This window comes from Cupressus sempervirens, chromosome 4 (genome assembly GCF_028749045.1).
Source record: "Cupressus sempervirens isolate cs-2001-9-10 chromosome 4, ASM2874904v1, whole genome shotgun sequence".
Taxonomy (NCBI): domain Eukaryota; kingdom Viridiplantae; phylum Streptophyta; class Pinopsida; order Cupressales; family Cupressaceae; genus Cupressus; species Cupressus sempervirens.
The window spans coordinates 155185472-155197606 of NC_143121.1; the positions used below are offsets into that span (position 1 = coordinate 155185472).

Sequence of the window (12135 nt, forward strand, 5' to 3'; positions counted from 1 at the left end):
TTTCAATTGCACGCCTCTATGCATGGCAAATGACACATCACTATATTTAATATTATCTCAATTATTATCACAAACGTCTTCTTCAGCTGAAGATGACCATTATGGTTATAACGATCATATTTTAAAAAATCAGAGATAAAGATCTTTATCGCAGCTACAATCTTCAACACTCCTTAGCAAGAGAGAGATCTTAAGCATAGCAATCACACATAGCTGCAACCAAAAACAATGTGAATGATAAATTCTAATCACATAGATTTTCATAAAAAAGCATGTTATCTCAGCTTAACATAATTTATGGAATCACGCAATACAAAAGAAACTTGCAAAAATCACAACCAGCTTACATTACAGACTATCTCAACGTGATCTTGTTATGGAATCTCTCAACATGACAAGCTTGCAAAGCTCTTACATCACAGACTCTCTCAACATGACAACTCTGCAAGGACCACAACCAACTTACATCACGGACTATCTCAACGTGATGTTGTCATGGACTCTCTCAACATGATATCCAACCCTTATCACAAAATCTCTCAAGGTGATGACATCATAGACTCTCTCTACATGATGTTCACTATGATTTCCCTCATTAGTAAAAGAGTTTTCATAGCTGTCCTTATAACTTTATTAATTTGACATGAATAAGAACTCATAATCAACAAGGAAATCACCACAATAAGATAGATGATGTATCATGATTGAGATTTTGTCTTAACAGAGACTCCCTTTGAGCAGGGATGACTTTGATTGCCACACTAAGATAGTTGACGTTACCTCCCTCTGAGTTTGAACATCTCCCTTTGAATCACAAGCTCCCTTTGAGTTTTATATTTGAATGCAAATATGCATCATTAATTCAGAAAGTAACATTCTCATACAACCTCTCATCATCCACTTGCGTCCTGCAATCAAGAGAGACTAATAATAACTTATAAGGTCAAAAACATATTATATATCAAAATTCATAATAATAGAACACTTATCTCTTCCTTGAGAAGAATCTCAGCATGCACACAATAATCTCATGACAGTTTGTGTCCATATTGGGGCACTTAGCAGAGAGCAGGTAGAATTCTGCTCGCAAGCTCTTTTACCAAATGATAGCCAGCCCAACCAATACTTAACATGATCCTGTTCCCCTGGCTTATTCTGCCCCAAACCAGGCAAACTCCATACTGTCAAATAGGATGTCTACATCACAATTTTTTTCCTGCCCATAGAAATGTTGGCTTTTATAATTGCCTAAAATAGATTCTGCGTAGAAGAATAGTCACGAGCTCTTCAAGATCTCGCATAATGAAGGAAATTGTCGCCAAAGAAGCTGCCCATCCAGAAGCCCCTGAGCAATGGCCTCCCCTATCTCATCTTTCAACATAAGCAAACCAAACGATAGATTAAACCCAAGCCAAGGCCATCGACAAGAGATGGCACTGTCATTGACAGTGTAAATCAATTGCAATCATCTGCTGTAAATAAGATTATTTTTTCATAGAGAAAGGAGGACCAATGACAAAGCATACATAGAAGCATAAAGAACCTTAATTCAAGTTCGCAAGATGTTAAATTCGACTCATCCACACTCGATAAGAAACTCCAGCGAGCTGTGTGAAGACAACAATCTCATGTGATATCCCTTTCCTCTGTCCTATTCTATTGCCTAAAACATTATGTTCTAGTTTTTAGTATGCCATATCAAAAAAAACTTCCATCGATCATTACTCTGTGACTCCTGTCACACCAACCACAAAGATCACGGTGGAAAGACAAAATTGGAGCACGAGATGAACAAAGGAACATGTAACCAACTGCTGTTATCAGTCCTATACAACAATAATAATAAAAATAATGGTCTTGCCTTACACAAAAACAAAGAAATGACACCCGAAGAAATGGAATGTGAATAGATAGTAACCAACGCAATAAAGGGACTTTGAAACATCAGTCAGAAAATGCTAAATGGCATGACATAATACTGAACATGCTGCCACATCACCATGGGCAACAAACTTATACACTCAATAAATTGGAGCACAATGCAAATTGACAAAAACAAAGAAACAACAAAGACGCCACCAAAAGAAAAGCAACACACGAACATCAGTGAAATATAACACTTATGAGCAATAGCGAGACATAAAGCTTGAGGAGATACAAGACCAGAAATTTAGGGACAAACGAAATATGAAACTCTTTGTGTCTCCAGACCAAAAGACTATGCATAGAAAACGACCTCCAAAAATGACACTTAGGCCTATTGATACCTCTAGTTTGACTTTCTTGGCACAATAAATGCGGTCCCTAAGATTTGCTCAGTGCAAAGACCATACATACACTGAAATGGGTTATTCTGCCCTATGGGCAATACACTAGGCTTGGCTTTTGTTGAATAAATGGTTCCCAAACCCGCTCTGATACTCAAGCCCACTAAATTCATGCTCTTTTTCTCTACCATACTCAATTTGGCCAGTTTCTCCATTGTTCGACAGAGGATCCAAAATACGCAAACCGCGAGCAGGGAGCCCCATGTAAAGCATGATTGTATGTTTTCTAACCTCCATGATCGATGCTTGCCTAGATGGATTGAGCAACAACCATGCCCACACACATATGACCTCAACATCTTCAAAGCTTTTTTCAGATGATCAATAACTATTGGTATCATTGACATTTGCTAAACCAGTAACAAACCGTTGCTCGCTTCCAAAAACATATGGAACATCGTGTGAGTGTAAACAGAGCTTGGTGCATTCATGCATCAACTTTAAAACAAAACCATTTGTAATCTTGATTGGATCGGATGATGCTACCTAGGCAGGGGATGCAAATGACTCATCCCATGGTAGATCAAGCAGAAGTAGCAGCGCAATCCCTTATGGTAGTATTGGATCGCCTTGATGACGTAATGCTGAAGATTTTTCTACAAAGCCTCCTTTTGGAGCCACCTTGCCTGATACTTGATTATCCAGAGCTTAAAATGAACATCTGAATTAATTTCTACCCATTTTTCCTCGAGATTAAATCACCAGTAATCTTTTTGTTGAAGATAATAGCTTTGGTCAGATTAATGATAATCAGTAGCATGATCTATATATTGTGCATGTGTGTGTGTCTATATATAGAGACAGACACATACATAGTTATTTTACTTGGAATAATATTGATCTTATTGAAATTGATTATCCTTTATATCATATCGTAGCATCTCATGAATGCAAGTATATTATCAATTTGCACTTGCAGAGTCTATCTCTGAAATTGTTATTCTATGTTCTTCACATTGTGATCGAGCAATGATTAAATGTTTGACTAAATGAAATCAGATTAAGGTCTGATTATTCTTTATTTCAGATCAGCGATATGATGTATATTGGTTGAGTACAAACTAATGCTAATCCCAATTAGTAATCAGGCCTTTTGTTTGTTAAAAAAATAGTCACAAATGAAGAGGCATGCCATATTACGAAGTAATTGGAAAATATTTGCTTGATATTAACAGAGATCAAGAAGTCAATTTATACAAGAGACTAAATGATGTTTCCTTAGGAAACAATCGTAAAGAATAGAAACATCCTATTCTAGAAAGATAAAACTAAATATTAGAAACATTCTAATATTTACAGGAGATTACAATAGATAACCATTAACTACTAAACAGTGATAATAAAAACTGTCTATTATTGTAATACCCTCCCTCAATGGTTAATCTATCTAGAGCACAAAGCTGTCGAAAAGCGTAAAAGAGAGATTATGCCTGCTCAGAGTGCTCTTCATTGTTCGCTGTGGGCTGTGAACTAGATTGCTTAGATAGGGCAGCTAAGTGCTTTCGATATTCAACCTTCATGTGCCCATAATTGTGGCAATAGTTGCATTGAATGTTCTTTTTCCTGGAGCTTTCTGAAGCTAGAGTAGAGAACCTCTACTGAGAAGACAGCTGTAAACTAGAACCACCTTATCATTGTTGCGATATTCGAAGATGGTTAGCATTTTTTGTTTCCGCGTGCCATAATTGTGACTGTTGAACTTCTGGTTTCCCTCGAGCAAAATATTAGTCTGAGATGCCATAGCATGTTTTCCAGTGAAAAAGCGTGAAAATATGTGAAGGCACGTGCAAAAAAATAGAAAACCCTAAAACAATGAAGAGTACTTAGAAGAGAGCTTGAAAAACCCAAAATGAATATGTTGTTGGATTCTAGATTTGCTAGCTCAAAAAATGGGGCACGAAAATTGAGGCACTGAGAAAAATTGGATAACAACCCAAATGAGCTCTTAAAAAACTCACCAAGAATATGTAAAAAAATTTCAGATATGTTATCGAAAAATTAGGGTTTCGAACAAAAATGACTTGGCTGCAAAAAAGCTTAGAAAAATGGCAGATTTGAAGAGAAAATTGTAGAATTTGGGCGTGAATAAACAACAAAGGCGTGTAAAAAACCTATACAGCTCCAAATAGGCAAAAAATGACCACTTTTAAAAAAAAAAAGGAAAAAACCGTGCCACAAAACAGATGCAGAATTTTTAGAGAAATTTTGACGCGAGTGGCAGAAAAATCTGGGTGTCAGTTGCAGAGAAATGACACCCAACAAACCTCCACGTGAAGAGTAGAGAATAAACCTCGATTTTTAGAGGATTCAGCTATGCAAGTTGTAGATAGAAGGGTCCGAGTTTGTAGGCCGAAAAAGTTCGCTTGAGTTACAAACAAAATGGTGTGATTATTTTTTTGCGCTAGTTGCAAATAGAAGGGCACGACGCTAGTTTGCAAACTTGGAAAAATTGTGTGTTACAGATAAATGACGCGTTTTTTTTTGCGTTAGTTGCAAATAGAAGGGTGTGAGTTTGCAGATCGGAAAAATCGCAGGAGTTACAAACAAAATGGCGCATTTTTTTGTTGTTGTTGGAAATATTTGCTTGATATTAACAGAGACCGAGAAGTCAATTTATACAAGAGATTGAACGATGTCTACTTAGGAAACAATCGTAAAGAATAGAAACATTCTATTCTAGAAACTAAAAACTAAATGTTAGAAACATTCTAATATTTATAGGAGATTACAATAGATAAGGAGATTACAATAGATAACCATTAGATACTAAACAAAGATAATAGAAACTATCTTTTATTGTAATATGTCATGAATGGACTTGCCTCCCCTTTGTGGAGATATGGCCATTCATGGACATGACTCTCCATTAATTATGTATACCTAAACCGATTGGCGAAGAAGAGCATCCAAATCAATTAATGCTCTACCCTTTGGAGTTCGGTGACTACTTATATCAGATTCAAATTAATATTCAGTATTTGTCAATATTGAATCGTTACTTGCATATATATTTCAGAAAGACCAAATTCTGATTACATCCTGCAAAATACAAATCAGAGATTAATAAATCATATTTTGAATTTTGAAAAGACTGAGATGGATCAAATCTATAAGAAATATAGTCATATTTAACATGGTATCAGAGGCTTGCTAAGCAAGATCCAATTAAATTTGAGATATCAGATTAATCTATTTCCTCTTTGAAATTGCAGTCACATTTCTTTCTCCATAATGTCAACTGTAATCAGATTTGAAGATTGTCGTGAAGGTGCAAACAACTTTACATGATGAAAATTCAAAATCATGATGATACTGAAAGAAAATAAGCTGGATTCATTTGTGGAAAAAACAAGATAGAACCAGAGAATGATCCGGATAAAACTCAATAGATTGAGAACATTGAGAAAGCTATGAAACTTATTGTACTTGCAGTCAGGGACCATATACTACCTATATTGGCAAAGCATGAGACTGCATACCTTATGTTTAAATCCTTTGAAAGCACTTTTGAAATAAACAACACTAGTGGGAACCTTGCTCTAGAAAGGCAACTCAATAATGTACAAATGAGCAAGGGATAATCCATTAATGCATATTTCATGAGAATCACTGAACTAAGAGATCAACTGTCAACAGTTGGATATCAATTTTATAGCAAGGAGTTAACCTTAATAGCTCTAGGTGGCCTACCAAACTCACGGGAGTCATGTTTTCAAGGAATAAGTGCTAGATCAAAACTCCCTCAATTTGATAGGCTAAGAACAGATTGCTTACAAGAAGAACACCAGTTAAATCTACAATGTTAGAGGTTGATAGATTTATTTTAATTGTATTTCTAAACAACAGTTAATATAGTTATCATTTAATTTCAATTGGAAGAGTTTGATGTATTATTCGTAAAAATGTTAAATGGACTATGAATGCATGAGAAAGATAATGTGAATAAAAGTGAGAACTTTACTAGAAATATTAGAATCTGAACTTTCTTGTCGAAAGTATGCGCACAAATTGTATTATAAAATGTCAATCCCTCAAATGTTGGGAAAAATGATTATTTTTGGAATAGATCTTTACATTTTTGAATCGTTAGGGTTTTTGTTTGGCTTAATGCGATATGAGTTGCCACAGTAGCATTTTCTTCCTTGTCTTTGTATTGATGATAATTGCCACTGTGTTGGCTTATGCCTTGCATGAAAGTAATCTAGCCTTTGGGTATCCTACTGTCCCATTTGTCATGACCCCATTCTAAGACCGTCCGAGCAATGAACTAGAAAACATAGAATTGGGCAGAAGTTAGGATTGGGCATAGGGAAATATCAATTAAGCACGTAAATTTCTATAACTATGCATATTAGATGTGTACTCATCACTTAATTTAGGGATAATCAAATATTCATGTCCTATTGTTATCGTCGTTCAGTATGAAGACTCCACAAACAATATATATAATACTATTATTTGGCTCTTTCGTATGGCTGTCTTCCTTATCTTGATTAATGCCTATGGTGGATGGTAGAATTACTGTGCTCAGGTATGGAGACAGTCTACATGTGGCTTTCCTCACGGTTCTCATTGATTTTGAGATTTCTCCATCAGGTGACTGCATTCCTCACCCCCCCCCCCTTCACAAACTCCGTATCCACTGGAAGCATTAGAGAAAGGTAGAGGATCAGACTTCCCAAAAGTCTTAGTGGTTAATATTGGATTTAAACTACAGGAATGAGTTTGATCACCATAGATATGCTTCTAGATGTGTGGATCCCAATGTTTCAACCCATGAGGAGGCACAACCTTAGCTGATACCAATTTGTAATGAGTCTTTATTCTCTACTGCCATTGACTCCTAGTGAATGTGCCATTAAATCAATGAGTTTTCGAATAGGAATTGATACATTTCATATTTATTCCAAATTACTACTGTTATTAACACTAAGTTTCGATAAGATATACTTATTAATATGTAATATTTTTGCCAATAAATTTGTTTGAAATATATTTCATTTATTAAACTTATCTGTTTATTTAATAATTTATATATTCAGTCAATTATTCATTTATTAATCATAATAATTATTTACTTAAGAATCAATATATATATATATTATCTACATAAATATTTATTTAATTATTAACAGTGATTAAAACGATTGATTGATCATTAATATACACCCGTAAATACATAAGTTATTAATTATATATACTTATATTCAGAATTTCAGAGCAATCCATAGTTTGAACCAATTATATATGCATTTAAAGATATATCTTTGTTGTACATATATTAATTATGGTTCATGACACCATTATTGTGCCTATCATTGTTGATTGTGTCTCCATTCTTCTTTCTGTTTTTGTATTGCCTTTTTCATGCTATTTTCTGCTTTTGGAGGATTTTGGTCCTTTATTTGACAGGTTCACTTCCATTTTCTTTTTTCTGTTATTTTATATGTTCTCTTTGTGGAATCTGCCCATATTTGATTTTTTTTGGATGCAAGCCATATTGCTCTTGAACACTTTCTTGTCGCCTAAAGGCTAATATATAATATATATAGATATGTATGTATGTATGTATATAAACAGAGATCATAAATGATCTATATATACAAGTTTACACAAGAATGCTTCTATAATGAACAAAGAGAAATAGAAACATTCTGAAGAGAGAAAGAGAGTTTCGATAACGAGCAGAAGGAGTTTATGGAAACATTACAAAAATTGTGACCATTAGAAAAAGAAAGAAGAGAGAGTAAATAGAAACTATGTAATATCGTAATACCCTCCCTTAAAGGTCAATCTATCTTTAGAAAGCAAAAATCTGCATGTCTTGAAAAGCGGAAAAGGTAGCCTCAGGTTGATCACAGAGGTCTGCATGTTATGCAATGTTGGCCTGTGGCTAAGACCCTCCCTACTTTCGTTGGTTAGAAGCAATGCAAGTCTTTGCATTCTTGGATCACATGATCAAATTTGTGGCAATAGTTGCATCAGATTTGCTTCTTTTTGGAGCTAATATGAGATTGAGATGGGCCTTTATTCTTGTTAAAGGGTTGAGCTGAAAAAGCTTGTTCAGAGGATGATGAAGGAACACTGCTGTCAAATTGTTGTTTCCAACGGTCATGCTGCAGAAATTTGGTGCACAAATCTGGAAATTTGAGGTCAACATTAGTTGCAGTAATGTTGAGCGTCTCAATAAAGTGCTCGTACGATGATGGTAGACTTTTCAGAGTAATGACTACCATATCCTTTTCCTCCATTGTACGACCAATGGCCTCAAGCTGATCTCTAATGTCCTTAATTTTTAGAAGATGTTTCTGTAAGGACATGTGCTCATCCATAATAATTAGAGTTGCCGAAAACAATTCTGTCCCTCTTTGGGCACATGTATCTGCATATTCAATTTGGAAATGTATCCGATACTGCCCGGATAATGTTGAATATTGTACCAAGTCTGGCTAAAAAAACTTGAATTTTCATTGTGCCAAATGCTATGGGATTTAACTTGTTTAAAAATTCAATGTGAATCTTCCCACATTTAATTTAAGAAAAACTTTATTAAAGCAATTTTTTTTTAAAATAATAGAATAAACAAGACTTGCGCTAAATGAGAAAGACAAATAAAATGTTCTTCTATTTTAGCAACTCACTTTTTACGTTATCTTCTAATGCAACTCTACTATTTTTACATATTGTAAAGTGTTAAATTAACTTATAAATATTTCTATAGCATTTATGTGTCAATATTGCTTTTGAAGTAATGAAAATCTCCTATAATAACTTAGAAAATTGTGTTAAATATATGTATGTGTTATTTATCAATGTCACGTCCAACCGTATCCATATTGAGGGTCTTAAAAAATCATTGTATCCGTACCCAATACCGTATCTGTATTTGTATCCATATTCGTATCCATGCAACTTTGATAATAATAGAGAATAGCTGATCCTTTTAGAAACAAGGCTCTGCTTTTATCTAATGTCTCGTGGAGATCCTTCAATGTTTCCCAGATTTTTGCAGCGTCTTGCCAAACAACACTTGAGGTAGCTGATCGTCAGTAACATAGAGCTTAATAAGCATAACCGCGTCATGATTACGCTCATCAAACTTCTTTGGAGTAGCATTCACTGTGGTAGGACGAGTCTTGGTACCTAGAACAAGCACCTCAAGGCGACGGTACTCAAAGACCATCATCATTCTCTGCTTCCAGGTGTTGTAGTTCTTTCCATTGAATTGCTGGCTGCCTTGCAAGAGAAGATTAGTGAGAGATGCCATGACACACTTTTCAATGCAAAAAACATGAATATCATAAATGGCACGAACTTCAAGGCAAATTGACGGAAAGACCCCAAAAAATGGGACACACAAAAGGGACCTCAAAAAACCCATAAAGAATTTGAAATTAGATTTTGAATCCACTGGCTCAAAAATTGAGGCACAAAAAAACGATGCACCCAGATAAAAGAGACTGACCTAGTTGAGATTTGCAAAAACCCACCAAGAATTTGCAACTTTTTTTAAAAAACATGGAAAAAGAGTCATGAAAGAAACCCTAGCCATTTTTGAAAAACCAAAAAAATGGCAGATTTGACTGTAAAAATGGTGGAAAACGAAACTGTTTTGGCTGGAAATCAATGACAGAGGGTTGTAAAAACCCTAGATAACTCTTCAACACGCAAAAACAACACCTGAGAATGATGCAGCAGACCAGATAGAAGATGCCTGAAATAAACTAACCTCAAAAGGATGCCCATAAACCCTACTCAGGTTTCAATAAAAAGACGAATTTCTCTCAAAAATTAAATAAACCTGAGTACATAGGCAAAGATTTAAAAAAATCTTACGAGTCTAAAAATTTCTTGAAGAAATTAAAGATTTTCAAAACCTAATGCGAAAAATGACATAGGAAATTTCAATAATGAAATTATTATTTTTCGAAAATAATAGCTCTGATACCATATTATTAAACAGAGATCATAAATGATTTACATATACAAGTATAAACAAGAATGTTTCTATAATGAACAAAGAGAGAAATAAAAACATTCTAAAAAGAGAAAGAGAAAGTTTCCATAACGAATTGAAGGAGTTTATGGAAACATTACAAAAAGAGTGGCCATTAGAAAAAGGAAGAGAGAATAAATAAAAACTATCTAATATCGTAATAATGTACATTTATGTATGTATGGATGGAGGGATGTAAGAGATGTATGGATGTATGCATGCATGTATATATGTGTAAGGAATTTAATCATTATGTGTCTATCAGAATTGTTTTGCTCGCTATACTCAATATTTTTTGTGATCACACTGAATTATAGAGTGCTAGATTCTTGCTTGTTGGGGGGTTTAATATGTTGACATTTTGTAATGTTGAACTAAGATAATAATTTGTGCAAATAAAAGGAGTTATACTGGTACTCCTTACATGGAATACAGTGACACTTACGGAAAGAGTCCCATTCCAGTATTCCCTATAAAGATTACAGTGACACCAAAGAAAGTAGTTATATTAGAAAGAATTTACCTAAAGACAAGTAAGATTAGGAATATGATTTATAGTCTTATTTATGGGGCGGGTGAGGAAGGGGGCAGGGACAATATCAAAGGTTAAAACATATTAGTTTTCTTTTGTTACACTGTACAATGGCAAGTGTACTTAAGACTTAGGAGGTTGGGTTGAGTAGTTTTGGGTACTTTTTGACAGTTGGGAATTGCTTAGCAACTGTGAAAATTTTAAATTTTTCTTGTAATGTGGACAAGGAACCATATTGTGCACGAAGTTCCTGATCCCAATTTTTGATGAAGAGCAGATAAATAAAGACACTTATTGTACTCTCCTGTTCATTAGGTTCTTATCTAATTCTGTTTACTTTAGTCTGGGAATTGCCTTAGTAGAAAGAAAACACTCATATTGGGATCTTGGTGATAATAAAGTGTTGGGCTTTGTGATCTACTTCAAAAAATTGTAAAATTAATTAATATCCCAGCTTCAAACATTACAAAAACAGTCATGTGACACCAAAAGATGAGGATCAACATCATATTTTCAGGGGTGTAACACATCAGTCTCTTTTCATGGGCTATGCTTTCTCTTTAGAAACTTCCTTATTTGTGGTGTTTTAACTAGTTACATGGGTATACCAATGTATGACTTTTGTTGCTAATGATCTTACATAGATTTTTTTTCCCTTATTACTCTTTGTATCAGACATAATTGAATTCTCCCACATTACTTTTGAACATATAGGGGTATGAAGGGCAACCCACATTGCCATATAGTAAAGGAAATTTTATGGACAGAAATCGTATAGAAGCAAAGTAAGGGTTAATAATAGTGTATTGAAAAGAACGTCATGCTCTATTTTGGAGGAAGCTAAGGAACAAGGGGAAATTATTTTGTGCACAAAAGTGAGAAAAATAGGTAAAATAGGATTCAGTGCAAGAATGGCGAAATCATCTTGTAACAAATAAAATCGGGCAAAGGAAAAAGTTGGTAATAATCAAACAAAATGAATAAACTAAGGTGTGGGAGAGGTGATTCAAATAGGAAAATAAGTGATATTAGTTTAGACATGTATACAACTATCAAATCTTTCTTGTAAATGCCTTATTGGTTACATGCTTTAATAACAATGCATTGTTATTACTACACATATCGTTTTGAATGAATCTGTACTCAATTTCTAAAATGTGTTTCATACTATTTTTTCTGTATCTAATAGAGAGGTCTCGTAACCAGTCATATCTCAAAAAGTTATTTTTGTAATTTATTCAAACATGACATAGAGTGCTGATTGTAGTCATTGAACTTAT

At 34.3% G+C, this 12135-nt stretch overlaps 1 protein-coding gene across 3 annotated transcripts in view; it reads left to right on the plus strand.

The window, feature by feature from the left end:
• Window positions 1–12135, plus strand: part of LOC149560441 (chaperone protein dnaJ 10-like) — a 288991-nt gene that overhangs the window by 19842 nt on the left and 257014 nt on the right. The window lies entirely within an intron of this gene.